The sequence below is a fragment of the Agelaius tricolor genome, unplaced genomic scaffold, assembly GCF_023055355.1.
Source record: "Agelaius tricolor isolate 1412-34295 unplaced genomic scaffold, bAgeTri1.0.p SCAF_5, whole genome shotgun sequence".
Lineage (NCBI taxonomy): Eukaryota > Metazoa > Chordata > Aves > Passeriformes > Icteridae > Agelaius > Agelaius tricolor.
Window position 1 is genome coordinate 36959301 of NW_027269265.1, and position 16232 is coordinate 36975532.

Below are 16232 nucleotides of genomic sequence, written 5' to 3' on the forward strand. Positions count from 1 at the left end.
TTCACAGAAAACCCTGCTTGATATTACTCCCTTAACACTCCAGGACATGAACTACTGCTGCACAGCCTGGGCTTTATGGACAAGAGTCCCAAGTCAGGCTGCCTATTTCACCACCATGGGGGCCTTTGGTGATCCTTAACCTGAGTATGGCTGGAAGTTTGTACTGGTACTAGCCATATTGAATTTTGCATTCTCTGCCACCTTGGTAATCACAAAACTTCTTCTTTGGGGATACCAGAGAGGATTTTCATTTATATGCTAATGGAGCTTTTGCCCAAGGGTGTTTTGCAGCTTCACATTGCAACAGGGTGAATCATGTGCTAACAACAAAACCAGGCTCCTCAATGTCAGGTTCCCTTAGCATCAGTAACTTTGGAAACAAGTGACTGAAGAGGACATGCTGATTACCCAGGGTGGGATTCATCTCAGCTACCTTCAGACGTTCAGAAGTTAGATGTCAAGTGTGGTCTCAACAAAAAGGCTTCTCCAGAACAATCCAGTGTGGAGGTGTTTAGTCACTACTTGCAGTTGCCATGGTTTTTTTTTCACCAACTCAATATAGAGAAAACACAAATAACTTCTACTATGAGTTTAACTTTCAGATGACTTAGTCAAGTCAAGTCATAGTCAAGTATATCCTAAGTGCGCACCTTGTGAAAAGGATGTGTTTGCCTCAAAAGAATAGTGCTTCATAGCAAAAAGCAATTTTGAACTTTGAACTAATTTAGGAAATTTAATACCAGTGCCAGCTTTGAGTCAAAGGTACCTTTGGCCACCTCTGACTTGAGCTTAAAGAACAAGAATTTCATATAGGGAAGGCTTGAGTCAGGAAAGAAAAGTTAGTTTCCAGGCAACAAGCAACTTTTAGTCAGCTTCCTAAGGAATGCTGAAGGCCTCTTCCCCCACCTCATTTCCTTTTGTCTTAAAAGCAAAGGTGCAATATAACAAGGGAAATGAAAACAGGATCTCATGCAAAAACCTCACACCCATTAGCTTCCATACATTTCAGAAACATGACCTCGATCTGACAGCCGTAACAAATGTTGTCATTCCTCAGTTGAGGTGCTGAAACTCTTCTAGGTACTTCAGCCAGGGACACAGGTAGGTAGTAGCAGAAGAAATAGAAAATGTGAGTGCTTTTGTGTATACAATCACTTTTGTCTAAATGGTTTCTTTTCACCATTCTCACAGGAAAAAAAAGATTCTAATACTTTTTTTTACAGAAATGCAGGTGCTCACATCAAGTAAAGCATCAGCCAAGGAATGGGAGAGACTTGTGACTCTCCTTAACTTACTGCTGTAGATTATCCAATTCTGGCTTCAGTTAAGCAGTTCCAGAAAATTTCAATACAATGAAGGTGAGAAAGGAAGTTAAAAGCAAACTTAGCACTTGCATTTCATGATAAAATTAATGTGCTTATTTCAAAAAGCAACAACAAAAAAAGATAATGCAGATATAAAATGAAACCTAAGAAATCAAACTTTTGGAAGGACGGAATACTCCATGTAAGATGATCAAATTGTCTTAACTTGTTCTTCTTGTAAGAACAGTTTCCTCTGTTCACATAAGAAAAATATGTAATGAGACTTCTAGAAGTCATTGCGTTTGTCTCTAGTTTCTGTTAGTCAAGGTCCTGGTACAAAACTCATACCCACAGTCAGAGTGGCAGTGATTTCACACGTTTGCCCATCTCTAAGAGGAAGCAGGATGCTTTGTCATCCTATTAATCTCATGTTCTTTCATAAGCACTAATTTTAATCATTCAGGAGGACTTTCAATGCAAGTGTATATGTGCCTAATATTGCTTGCATAATGTCTTAGAAAATTGAATCACTGAGCTTCCTAGAGGTGTGCTGAACACATGCAGATCCTCATTAGATTAAAAAAATTCCAACAAAAAATTTTTGGATCAGTCCATTAAATTCCAATAATCTGCTAATACACCCAGCCAGATGACAATTTCAACACAGTTGGTAAGAAATCTGGAGCTTTTCTGCATCAGAAATTGATATTGTAGTTTGTGGAAATATTTAATGGTTTTTCAAGGTGAAATGTTTGAATCTCATTTAAATTTGTTAAGCTGCATGCTGTATTAAATGTGGAGCCCAGAAATAAGAAAGACACTTCAAATGGAAAAATGATACAATGTGGTTTAGGGAGCAGAGAAATGTTACTTATCATACCTTTTTTTATTTCTTTTGAGATGGAATACTACAAGAAAATCGAGTGTGTACACAGAAATCATGATGCAACAGCACTTTTCAGGGAAAAATGTTCCTTCAAAAGAATTCTCATTCTCTTCCTATGTAAATGTCTTCATTCTAACAATCATCTCCATAGCTGTTTTTATGGATGTAACCATGTATGGAATACAGGTGTTTGCATGGAGAAAATATGCTGATGTGTTTATTAGGCTATTGCTATCATCACTTTTAGAATATCACTGTAAGGCTATCTCACGTAGATGATCTCTATCATATCATCAGTCAGGTTACAGCTGCTACTGCATTTCCTTGAGCCCCAGGTGGGAACAATTTGGTCCCTCAGCAGGCTCTGCTCGGCCACAAGACCTGCAGATATGAAGGCTCACACCTTACAGCAGCTGCTCTTTGGACCAATAATGTGGGTGGGAAATTTCCCTGTTTCAGAAATCGTGGAGGGGTGGAGCTCTGACTCAGTGCAATAAAACACCTGTTCAGCAACTTCTGAGACTTCGTCAAGATTGTAAATTTGTTTCAGGAGGCACTGGCACCTGTGGAGCCCAGTACTAAGGTGCATTCACAGCAGCTGCTCTTAATGTAGCAGTGAACTTGATGGCATCGACCTCTGCCTTATCTCAGGTAAGTGGAAAACAGAGCAACCCTGGCAGGAGTCTTGGAGTTTTGATTCAGATTTGCCCCTGGACTACAACAGGTAGAGTCCCCTGTTATCTATCTATAGGACATAAATTTCCAAGAAAACAAGATTATCCTTTCTTGGACATTTGCAGTTACCAGGACCTGGAGTCAGAATCTGTCCATATAGCACAGAACTGGTACATTCATTTTATTAGCCACAATGAGGAGGTGCAAACTGCATGTCCCACACTGGAATGCTACAGTAGGGAATCAAAATAAATTTAAAAAATTGATCTTTACTCTCTTTTTCATCCCCTGTTCTTCTTCCCTCAGCAGCATTCAAGCAGAAAATCAAGCCCCTTGGAAAATGAAGAAAGAAAATGGATGATGCACTATGTAGCCCCAAGTGATGATGCTAAGGTACCATATTTCTACAAACTAAAATAATAGGAGACTAAACCAATACTTTTTTGAGAAGGGTAGGATCTTCGCGCACCCCCCCCCCCCCCCCCCCCCAGTTGGTTGTTAAAGATTCACATAGTTATGTAGAAATAGGAATATTTTATGAAAGAAAATTTTATTTAGATGCAACATCTGCATAGTATTTATAACATAGAATGTGTTATTTCCATAGTTGTATTCCTTAGGGAAGTCTCTTAGTGAAAAAGTTCTTGATTTGCTGTTAAAATGAGACTGACTTTGGCTTTCTTCTAATGCTACCTATTGACTTCATGGAGCTTTACCCAGAACGAATGGAGAATGTTGGCATAGTCAGAAAGTCAGAGCTTGGTTGTTGGTGAACCATTGAGGTTTGGTCATTATTGCCAGTTTTCAGAACAAATGCCCACTTTGATCCCTGTGCACTTCCTCACAACGAAAGAACAACTCTGGACATGTTTGCAGGGCCTCTGGCAGAGACAGAGTTGCATCAAACACATAGAAGCTATCAGTGATGATTTTTGCTGCTGGCATTGTGCCAAGCTGCCTCAAAGTAAAACAAGGGGGCTACAAATGAAAAGAAAACTTACTTTTGATGACATTTTAAATGATGTGTGATTCAAGCATCTATAGCTCATATATATTTGGTTGGTTTTTTTCGTGTAACCAGACTACCAAATGAACAGAAAACTACAAACACTGTTTTGCCTTTGTATGTCACAACCTTATCAAACTGATTGATCAAACTGATGTCTTGTTAACAGCATGCTGGCAGCTCCTACAGATGGATATTAGTGTACAAAAGGTGCAAACTACCATTGGGGAGTGAAACTTGCTGTAAGGGCAAAGTAGCACAACCAAAACTGACATGGCATTCAGGTGTTCCTAATTTGCTCTGTGTGTGTGTGTGTGTGTATGTATGTGTATGCTAAAGTGCTAAAGCTCAGCAACAGAATGTACTAAAGCAGGAAAAGCAGCTGTTGGGGGAAAATGATGATCCAATCTCCTTAGCAGTTTTGTAATGATTTAATGTATTCATACTGAAGTTCTGTTTTGGTTTAGAATATCCATGGCTAAGAGCAACCAACCCCTCTTTACCACTAATGGAGTTACATTTACATAAAGATTGTTAGAATCCAGCATATGTTTTAGAGCATACCTGAAGTATGCTCTACTTCAGGTAAAAAAAAAAAAGATCCTGTGGCCATAATCTCCAGTGTAGAGGGGGCTGTGGGGCTCTTTCCACAGCTTCAATTCATTATTCATGCCATAATTTCTTCCTGCCAAATGAATTTCTGAAAGTTCTGTTTGCTGTGCACTGGCATTTAACAACAAAGACATTTTCAGACACTCTTTATTTACCTTCTGGTTTTGAATGCCTTCTCTCCTCTGTAATAAATCTGGGCAGAAAATTGGCACTAAAGGCACAGACTTGTCTAAACTGGCCAGTTTCTGCCTCTTACTGGTATTGAGTTTCCTGGGTAGCTTTGGTAATTGCCTCAATTTTTGTAAGTCATAGCTTACATAGATAATCATTAGTAGAGAGCTATTAGAAATGATAACATGCTTGTAGCAGGCCTTGACTTCCAGGAGAAGTAAACAGGTATAAACTTTCCTTAATGCAAATGCTCAAACATTTGCCTAAGTACTTGTTTCAATTTGAGAGGGCTTTGCATAGCTGTGTGATAAACTGAATAACTACTGGGTTTGGTTTAGTAAAACATGCCTGGGGCTGTGCATGGAATTTAGCTGTTCCCTACCTATAGTGCAAAGTCAAATATGTTCCACAGCTAAATTTTCAGAAGAATGTAATAACAATTCACAATTGTGTGGAGCTGAGATCTTACCTCCCCTGTTTAGAACACAGCCAGGTAAAATATCCTGTGCCTTACATATGACTTTGAGCAACAATGATTAATTTATTTTCCAGTTTTGGAATACACACATCCAGAAGCCAAGATATTCTATTCTTTGTAGCCTGATGAAGATAATGCATTTTTTTGGCACTTAGCCCACTTGTTTTGATGTGCTGCTTCTGTACCTCACAGCAAAAAGTGTTAGCATTTAACAGTCAGCTCACTGAAGACATTCTGGTACAATTCCTCATCATAAGCTTGAGCTCATGGGCAAGCAAGATGGTTATACTAGGCACTGGTTTCTATTTAACGTGCCTTTCAAGTACCCAGTGTTTTATAAAAATATCAATCTTGCAATTTTTTAACTTCATAGCCTGGAAATTACTGCATTTTTTGTGCAATTTCCTTTGATGACCTTCATGTCTTTCATTCTTATAGAGTTGGAAACTATTTGAGAGGTTAAGCTAAATTTTATCATGATGGATTCCCCATGGTCCAACGCTCTACACACTTCAGCTGATGTACTGTCTTGTCTCACTGATTTCTTATACTTTGACCTTTTTATCAGGCTATAACTTTTGTCACAGTAGCAGCACGTTTGTGTGTGCTTTCTCTTATTTCACTCAAGAGTTACTCCCTGTTATTTTAATTGAAGTCCCTCAGAAAATATCTCCTAATAATTTCATCACCTTCAACCAGCTCTGCTCTATTTCACTTCAGATTGTCTTTTCCAAATTTTGGTCATTAACTTTTATAACAGCTTCTTTCTTTCGCCATCTCTTCTTTTTGATGATGTTGCATGTTGTGACTTTACTAAGAATTACTGATCTATTTGTCTTCTGCATTATCTGAACTTCTCCTTGAGCTCTTTCTGAATATCAGTGACCACCTACCTATTGGTCACTGAAGTGGCCATCTGTTTCTTGGCCCACCATATGCTGTGCCTTCAGTATTATTTGTCTGAATATCTTTTTGCAAATACACAAGTCACATTATAATAAGTTTGGCCATTTTATAACTTACACAGATCCTTGCTACTAGAACTGCAAACTGACACTTCCCTGTTCCTGAATCTGCCTCATTTTAATGCTATAATTTTTTTCCATTAGTGCTTTGCTCAGAAGTCCTTAAAAGTTTCCTTATTATTTCATAGCCTAACTCAAGGTGACTTTTTAAAACACATATTATTTATAGATATACTATTTATACCTTCCCCTTTTGTTGGAGATACTCAGTTCAGGATCTGATGATAACATATTTGTATGCAGATTAAAGCTCTTCATGTAGCAGTTGCAGTCAGACCTCAGGGCTGTTTGCATTTTCTTCCCCTGCAAAGCCTCATCCTCAGACATCCACTGCAGTCATTTTATGTTACTTCTACCAAACAAAGACCTCTTACTACTATAATCATACATTAACTGCAGAACTTAATACAATCTGAAATTCCTTCTTTTCTTCTGCTTCTGTTCCTAAACAGTAAAAGAGGGAGCCATCCCCTGTGCTGATTTACCCTTTGCATTCAGTCTCTTTAGGACAATCATGATTCAACTCTCTTTCCTTTCTATAAACTTGAGCTGTTTTGATAAATATTCCCCAACTTGTTCCCACAGTTAGAGAATCAATATAACCACCTGTGCTGCAGCCATAGTAGGCATTGTCTGTTTTCTCCTTCCTTTTGCTGATACCCTGCTTGCTCTAGCTGCTGCTAGGGGACATGATGGGCATGTTCTCTGAAGATGTAAAATCCATCAAGCATATGTGATTGTCACAACTTCTACAGACCCAGATGGTCAGGTCTAGCACCTTCAACAAGGAATTGGAGATAACCTTCTTTGAAATTAAGGATTGTAGTCAAAACTATTTCATGTCCATCAATCAGATAACCATCCTTGGTAAGGAAAACTTCTGTTCCCACAAAGCAAACTAGGATTGTTTGTCCAAAGCCATGTGTTATGGAGTTCTGAGACGTTCCCCGAGGTGCTAACACTCATCCTTAGTCATCCCACTCTCGTGAAAATTATTGTTTTAAAAACAAGCAAGAAAATTTAAAAACATCCCCCCTTCTCTCTAATTATCCAAGCACTGCACTAAAAGAAGACTTTTTTGTGTAGGCCTTGATTCTACCTACAGCACAACACAGGCTGTTGGCCAATAACAAACCAGATTTGAAGCATTTCTGATTTCCAGATTCACTGAATTTTGTCTTCATATTGGCTGCTGATGGTCATGTGAACAATTTAATGTTACTGGCTAAATGAACTTTTTCAGCTTATTTACACCAACTTAACTTTCCTATTCATCCTCTTTCCACACCTTCTCTTTGTGCTTAGATAGCTACAGGCTTTAGGGGTCAACAAAGTTTGTGAAGAAAGTGCATCCTGATGCCTATTATATTTTTGCTGTGATGCCAACTGGAAGAGACAGCTTTAGCACAACCTTGGCTCTTTTCAGTGTTTGGTTGTGTTACAGTCAATACATATATTCAAAACATTAAGATACATCTCCTTTGTTATTTTTTTTCAGCAGGAAGAAATGACACCTTACTCCTTGCTCACTGTAAGAATCATAAAGTTGAAAAATGCTCATCAGGCAGATTTTTGTAAGTACCACAATTTTTTATTGATGTTACATCATTCTCAAATTACTCAGCCCTTGTTTCTGCTAGATATTGCACAAATGCAAAACACTGAAGTCATACTAGGTAAGAAATCACAGTTGAAGGCATTTTATGCCACATAATATCTATTTGCATTATCAGAGGTTTATTTGGTTATTGGGTTTTTTCCCACATTATTTGTCTGACAAATTGGCTGTTTCAGGGGCTTGAAAATATCTTAACACCAGTTTAAAGACAGAAATTTTTATATAACATATCCATGACAAATGCATGGAATATAGAGCTGACATACTTAGACACCAGTCCCTCTTAATTCTTTGGTTGTCCTGAGCATCATGACATCAGCTTGCCCCCCCAGTGAAAAATGTCTAACAGAAATCTTTTGGGGACTATGGTACATGCAAAGTGTTGTGAAAATGTGTGGTACTTGGACCACCAGCCCTTGCCTGGTGGTTCACATTCCCAGAGATTTTTCTCTGAAAATTTTCTCCTGCCATTCCTACATGTGTCTCATGAACTTGGCACATCACTAATTACACAGTTTTGCATATCCCTTTATCATACTGTTCTTTCTCCTCTTGTTTTGTATTTTCTTTCCTTTTTGGGAGATCATGATGAAGTTTGCTGAAGCCATCAGCAAAATCCTACAGATAAAATTTCTCACCATCCCTTCGTATTTCACTCCCTTTGGCATTTCAAAACCATGGATGTCAATGTCACCCTTGTGAATTTTCCAGTCAAGTGGAGAGAAGTGGTCTGTTCACATTGTCTGTAACATTGGGCTGCAGAAAATAGAAGGAATATTATAGTATAGCAGAAAAGGTCAAATTAATTTCTATTCCTTTTGAGAGCTATGAAACACTGCATATATGTGCAAGACCTCACCTTCATTCCTTGGAACTGTTGATTTAATTTTTCTTAGTATCACCTTTGATCTAGAATGAAAATTGAACCAGATAAGAACCATGATTCAGCAGCTTATGCAAAGGGATCACACAAAGTAAAGTGATGCTGCATCCTCAGAAAACAGGGTTACAGTTGTGACCTTGTCCTCCATCCTGAGGACAGCAAGATTTCTGAGAAGTCTCACTTAGGGAGTTGTAGAAATTTTGAAAATTCCTATTATCACCAAAATGTACACCCCTGGACTAGAGCTTAAGACATGTGGGCTCAGTTTTTAGCTCTGTTCATGGACTTATTGCATAAGAAGTTTAGGTAAATTTATACATCAAAACATTCTGTGCCTCTGTTGCCCTGTCTACAAAGCAGAATATCTTCTCCAAAACCTTTTGTTTCTCTCTTATCTATTTAGTGATGTGCTCATTTTGAATCTCCCAGTATTGTAGAGAGATTTTAATTAAGGTGTTAGGTAAGGCCTAGAAACAGTGGGAAGTATTTTCAGATTCTTTTGTTAATTACCAGTAAATAAGGTTTGGAGACCAGTGGGTGAAGAAAATTGTCTTTTCTTTCTGTCAGTAATTCCCCAGCTAATCTGTGAGCCTGTTGGAGACTGTTTCTTAAAGATGTCATAGAATGAAGTGCTGTATACCAGGATGCTGTTGAACAAGGAAGATAAAAAAACATCAGATAGCTCTTTGTTGACTAAGTAACAACCTATCTCTGCTTTCAAAGAAGTTGAAGTCTCACAGGAAAAATAGTGTGATACTCTGGAATTTAAAAACTTAGGTACAATTCAAAAAAGATATATTGTACCTTTCAAGTGCTTGATTTTGCACTGCTATTGATGTTCTTTTAGCTTAGCGTTTTTATTTTAACATTTGAATGCATTTGAAATATTGGAAAACTAAAATAACTAGATATGCTTCTGTGTGCTAATGAGAATAATAAAATTATATTTAGATAGCCTTTTTTCAGCAATATGATCTTTCCCCTGGAAAATTGATCCGAAGCATCTGATACAAATGCTATCTGACTGTGAAATATCTGTGGAAGACTGGCAATTCTTGTAATAACATATGTCAGACTTCCCTAAATTTTCAGTTTCCCTGTATCAAATCCAGGAGCAAGCCACCTTTTCAATCAAGTGCAGCCACTTCTGATTTGCTTTTTCTACCTGAATGCTGGCTTCCCATCTTTTTCAGCATGTGCAGTGCTCCATTCCATGATTTTCTCTGTTTGTTGCAAGTGCAGTCACACCAGGTCATTTGGTCATAGAGTTTCTACATTTTTCTTTGACTTATTTGCCAAATCCTGGCTTCAGGAAACACTACTTCTGTATATTTCCACTGATATTCCTCATCATCGCGTGCACCCAACTTAATCTTGGCTGGTTTTTTTAAAAATATGCACCTCAAGATTCATGGGATGTGTATTTCACAAGCCTGGGATGAAATTCAAGTTTATCCTGAAATCTGATGTTACACCTTTGCCTGTGTTACACCTTTGCCTGTAGACAACACATGCTGATGGAGTTTGGCACACAAATAAAAAATTAAACCAAGAGGAAAACAGTTCACTCCTCCTGAATGAGTCAATTGGCCCCTTTCATATCCCTGCGGTCACCCCACCCTTTTTGTGGTCTCCTCCATACGAGTGATGTTCCTCTCCAGCGTCTGCTTCATGCTACATATAATTGGTTTCTGTCTTATCTTACCATGCAAATGTTCTTGACAAACCTGAGCTAATTATTTTTTACTGTACTCCTAACTAACCTTTATGCCAATTAGTAATCATGGGTCAGACTCAAATATTTCTGGCAGTCCCTGATCTCACTGTGGCACTAGAGAGAAAGGCACCCAGATAAGATCACTTACACTCATCCTGCTGCTCTGCAGGCACTGACTGTCATCACCAGGCTCCAGTGCTCTATACAGCTTGGCTGTGAAGGTGATACTGGGACTAGAAAGGAATAAATCCCATTAAAGTTTGAGACTCTAGCAGTCTGGTGTCTATTTTGCAGCGGTATTCCCTTCCTCAGTCCAAGACTGCATGCAGCCTTTGGTAAAATAGTGACTTTTTAGGTCACTGGTGTGTCCATTTGCTCCTTCTCAGCTGGAAGTCAGTGCTAGAGCTTTTACAAAAGCTCATGTTTCCTAACTCTATTCATAGTGTCACTTCTTCTACAGAGCTCCCCCTATGTGGGAAGAATATCTGGTCAGGATGACAGGGAAAATAGTCTATTAGCTTCTTTTCTTGCTGATGATACCCCTTCCAGTGTTTCCCAAAAGAAAGTAAAAGGAGCTGGGTGATGGGAGAGGAGGACCATGGTGGCACAGACTCTCCAACACTTTCCAGCTGCTCTCCTTAAACAAGTAAGTTATTGGGTGGCCACATAGAGCTGCACCAAGCTCCCAGCCTGGCCCATTTTCACCATCATTAGTGTTTGTTTTATGGCAGCCTCTAAACCCCGTGGCTGAATCTGACACCTGCCCCACAGACAAACAGAGGATCAGTGAGGGGATCTGCCCCATCTGGCATGCCTGAAGCCCAGGCATTGAGAGGGAATTTGCCCTGAGTCAACAGAAGTGGAAGAAAACATCTTCCAGATCCTTAGCACAGGTGAACAGACCTGCAGTTATGTCATCTCTCCACCATTACTTAGTGCCATGTGAAAGAGCAAAGCTCTGCTGGACTCCACTGGATCTCACCTGATCCTGAAGACCTGAGTAAAGAGGTCTGTGTGACAGTACTCCTGTCTGAAGCAGTGGCAGCCTACGTGGGTACAAGCTGATTCCACATTCCAAGAGATGACCTTTGCTGTTGGAGAGCATGTTCAGGCTCGTTAACACAGTTGAGGTGAAGAGTGGTGGTGTCAGGTCTGGCTTGACACAATTAGCCTCAGTGGTGCTGAGTGTTTGCAATGCTTTCCCTGGACTGCAGGGGTGAATTTGAGCTCTGTGTCCCAGTAAGAAATTACCCAGAGTGAGCTTCAGGTTGACAGGTGCTTTTTTTTCTGGGACACAGTAACTTCTCTGAGAGAAGTCTTGCCAGATCAAGAGGCTGTCAGAGCTGAGGCAGGAAAGTTGGTGTTGGGCTGAAACGTGACTGCACTCCAGTATATTTTCTGCTGTAGAAAACTGGCGCATGTGGAAACCTTCTCAGTTGTTCAAACAAACCTGTTAGTCTTAGCTGGGATGTCAGAACAATCATTCCTCTTCCTCAACTCTTCCTTCTGTTTTCAGATCTTCCTTTGGTTTTTCCCCTTTGAATGAAGAGAGATCTCGTGTATTTATAAAAGAGGAGCTCAGAGACTATGTCCTCTAAGGTCTTATGAAATTATTTTGTGGAAGCTTTTATATTATCCCTTCAGAGGAAATGAGTCAGTTTTGCAACAGTACACTTGGAACCTTTGCAAATCAGAGTCATTCTCCAGAGACATTAAGGGTTATTTTTGCTGCAGAAAATAAGTGAAAAAAAAAATATAGGGAGATTACAGCTAGTGCAGGTGGTACTAATGGCCCTGTCCCAGGAAAGCAAGTGGTGCCAGTGGGAGCACAGTGGCACAGGAGGTGACCCAGGGTATGAAACTTTGAGCTGGGAGTGCAGCAGGTGCTGAACCCCCTGAATCTGCTCCAGGGAGAAAATCGTACTTTGCCACTTGACTTAAATGGATGGACTGGGTAAAAGGCTCATTCACAAGAGGACTCTGTTCATCCCTGGTCAAAGACATCACTCATTAAGCACAGCTCACCTATGAGCTTTTGTTATTTCCACAAGTAAGCCACAGAGAGCAATATTGTGCTTACAAATGAGTGTTGCACCAGAATACTGGTAGAGCTCTTAGCTGAGTCCAAATCCCCTCTGAGATAGCAGTAGGAGGTAAATCCTCAATACTGTTTGTATTGTACTAAGCTGGTGAGGGAAAATGTTCCCAAAGATCATGTCCAGCAATTGAGAAATGGGAGCACTTCTCCTCCTCCTCTTAGGTGAACTGTAGTAAACTAGGATTCAAGGAGAACCTGTCTGTGCAGGTGAAGAATATTTCACTAGGAGAAAATTATTTCTTTGTTTTGGTGTTACGAAATGCAGTAACAGGACAGATAGGATTTTGTAGTTTACCTTCATTGTTCCTATGAGACTAGTTTTTCTTATATGCTTTGCTTTTCAGCGCTGTAATTTTCTCCTTACCTGTGACAGAGATGAGTGATTTTAGCACATGATGGCTCATCTCAGGTGCACCTCACAGAACTGTACTCTCACAGACTAGCACACATACCTGCAGTTCTGAACTTCTTCTTTTGATCTCGTATTTTTAACTGATCTTTAGCTGTCAGACAGAGTTGAGAAGGAGTCTCGCCATCATAAAAATTGAATCAGAAACTTCAAATTGGAAAAGGACACCAGGGTCACTTAGTGCTGACTTTCAGAGAGACTGTGAGTTCAAATGTCTCAGCATTCACATGAGGCGACATTATGTCATCAGGAAAGTTGCAACACGTGCATTAAAGTAAGGGCCTGGCATGGCATGAAACTGCTAACAAAGCCCAGCAACTGCATTACAACTGGAGCATGAAGAAAATGTAAATAGAATTTTTTTGTATTAGCTCTCAGGTAGCAATGAATAAACTGGAACATTTTCAGTAGCTCTCCTTCAGTTTTTTCAGGGATAAGAGAGAGCAATGTAAGGTGATTAGTCATTTCAAGGGCTGCCATATAATAATGGTATCATAATTATCATAGTATTCAGCATACATTCAACTATCCTGTTATTTTTTTTTATCTCACTGTTTGCCTCACAGTTTAGCCTCAGTTCAAGTGAAGTGCCCCTTCTACAGAAATACTTAAGCTCAGTTAGAACCACAGCATGGGAATACTGTCTGTAAAATTAAAGGAAAACATAGAAAATCACAGGAATCCTATGGAAAACAATAACATCTCCACATTGGTAGGGACTGTAGATGAATTGTGGCAAAATCAGATGTGGCGTAGTCCCCTTTCTTCACAGGAAGAGAATGTTTTATGTCCTAGTGATATCACCTCACCCCATATTCAAGGTCTGTGACCAACTAGCCTTGTTACAGCAGAATCTCACAAAGTGGCTGAGATTTGAAGGTACTTCTGGAGATTGTGAAGTCTAGACCCCTGCCGTACACAGGATTGGCTTCAGTAGGTTGTTCAGAGCCACATTCATTTGGGTTTTGAACATCTCCAGGGATAGAGACTTCACAACCTTTCTGGGCAATCTGTGACAGTGTGTGGTGGTGTTAAATTTTTATTTATGTTTCAGTGGGATTCCCTGCATATTGGTTTGTGTCCTTTTACCTTTCACTGGGCACCACAGAGGAGGGTCTGACTCAGACTTATTAATCTTCCTCTCCCCTGATCAGGTATTTACACAAATGTATAAGACCCCGTAAGCCTTCTCTGCTTCAGGCTGAAGAGTCTCAGCTCTCTCAGCTTCTCCCCACAGAGCAGATGATCCATTGCTCCGTTCTCTTTCTGAACTTTTTTGTTCAGCTCACTTCAGCATATCCTTACCTTTCTTGTACTGGGGAACCCAGAAATGTGGCCTTGTCAGTGCTGAGCAGAGAGGAAGGACCACCTTTCCAGCTGCTGGCAGCACTCCTGATGCAGCTCAGGAGGCTGCTGGCCTCGCTTGCCGCAGGACAGCTCACTGGCTTGTGTTCAACCTCACATGCACAGATGCTTTTCTGCAGAGCTGCTGTCCAGCTGGTCGGCCCTCAGCCCATCCTGGTGCTGGGGTTTTGCCTCCTCCTGTGAAGGACTTTGCATTAAATCAGTTCAGAAATGTTAATTTCTGAATTACGTCCCCCCCCTCATCCACTTTGGCAGTTTTGGAGATGCTGGATTCATGTTTTTGAAACACTTGAGATTGGCATTAATGAGAGGAGGGATGCTCCAGGTGCCCTGAAGCCACATTTAGTTCTTGGCTATTGTACAGGCTCTGTAGATCAGAGGCAGTGATACCATTTATCAGGATTAGTACATCACAGCTCAGCAGGCTGTCAGGCAGCACAGGGAGGGAAGAACTTTCAGTTATCAGACAGATCAACAAACAGAGCCCTCCCACTCCTAATAAATTAAGTATTGTACTGGTAATTGCCAAAGTCAACATATTATCCTGTCACCTCCATCATGTTAAAATCTGAGATTCTGTTTTCAGTGGAAATAATTTCAAAGACAGGCAAGTCTACTACCTTCTAGAGAGAAAACTCCTGACAGTGTCAAGAAATGCCTTCAAGACACACATGAAGTGTTACATGAGGATCTCCCTAATCAACAGGCATCTTCCCCTGAGGATGTCACAGTCACAGGGTCTCTGGATTTCAGGCCCCTAAAAATAAACACCTTATGTTTAGGCAAAATACCCCAAAGCAATGTGTTCTGAACAAAGACATGGGGATGAACTCACTTCAAATCTTGAGGAGCTGCCTCAAGACCTGTACCATGCTTACAGATGGTAGGTGCTCTTCTCCCTGCTTGTGAGGTTGACTCTCTGTTGACTGCCATGGCACCAGACTCCTCCTCTTTTCTGGCAAAAGCCTGTGTTTACAGAGCAGGATGGATCAACCCTTCTAGCTGCCACTGGAAAATTTCCTGTACAAGGTCTGAGAATCTCTTTGGTGTTCACTTGGTTCAGGATCTATGTGAGATGGTAACTTAGAGCAAGTGCAGCCTCACTCCACTCCCTCCATCCACAAGATGCAAATCCTTTCCGCCACTTCACTTTTCCTGAAGTGAAGAGATGTGGAAAGAAATGTGAAGAAGGAATTAGATTCCTGGTCTTTCTAGCATCAGCAAACACCAAGGCTGATGGAAAAGGCTCCTGAGGCAGCAATTGTACTGCTGGTAGGCCTCTCCTTCCCTACCTCGCCTAGGGAGATGAGGATCAAGGTCGCTGCAGTAATTAATTTTCTGTCATAAAGAGTGAATAACCAGGTATGTCAGACATCTACTATCTGAATCAGACTTAAACCTGATTCTTTTGGTATTTCTCACAAAGTTCAACTGCTACAGAGACAATTTATGTGCTATCCCTCTCAGGGTCTGAAATTAATGTTGTGCTGCCTCTGTCTTGGTTTCGCCTGCCAAATTTTGTTAATATGGAGCAATATAAGACTTCTGAATATGAACACTACTCTATTTGTTAGCTAGGATTGTATTTTTTATTTGAATGTATAAGATTATGCATAATTGTTTGAATACACTGCTTATTAAAAATAGTGTTGAGATGAACAAAATAATTTTATGCAGCAGTGTGATTTTTATCTTCCTGGTTTTGGCCAATGTTTATCAGAAAGAACTGGTCATCTCTCACCCATGTTTAAGCGATAAAACATTTCAATGTCTCCACTTCTTGTATCATGCCTCCTCTGCCAGATACTTTCTGCCTGTGTTTCTACAGTAAGTCAATCCGATTGCTATGTGAGGCTCTGGTTGCCAACAGCTTCAGATGAAATATTCCACACCAAAACCATCAAAAACTGCAGAAATCCTGTGTGGAATGAAACTTTCTACTTCTGGATACAGAGAAAAGTCAAGGTAAGCAACCCAAAACCTCT

At 40.1% G+C, this 16232-nt stretch overlaps 1 pseudogene; it reads left to right on the forward strand.

The window, feature by feature from the left end:
• LOC139590693 (cytosolic phospholipase A2 epsilon-like) overlaps positions 1-16232 on the forward strand; it is a 36803-nt pseudogene that overhangs the window by 2637 nt on the left and 17934 nt on the right.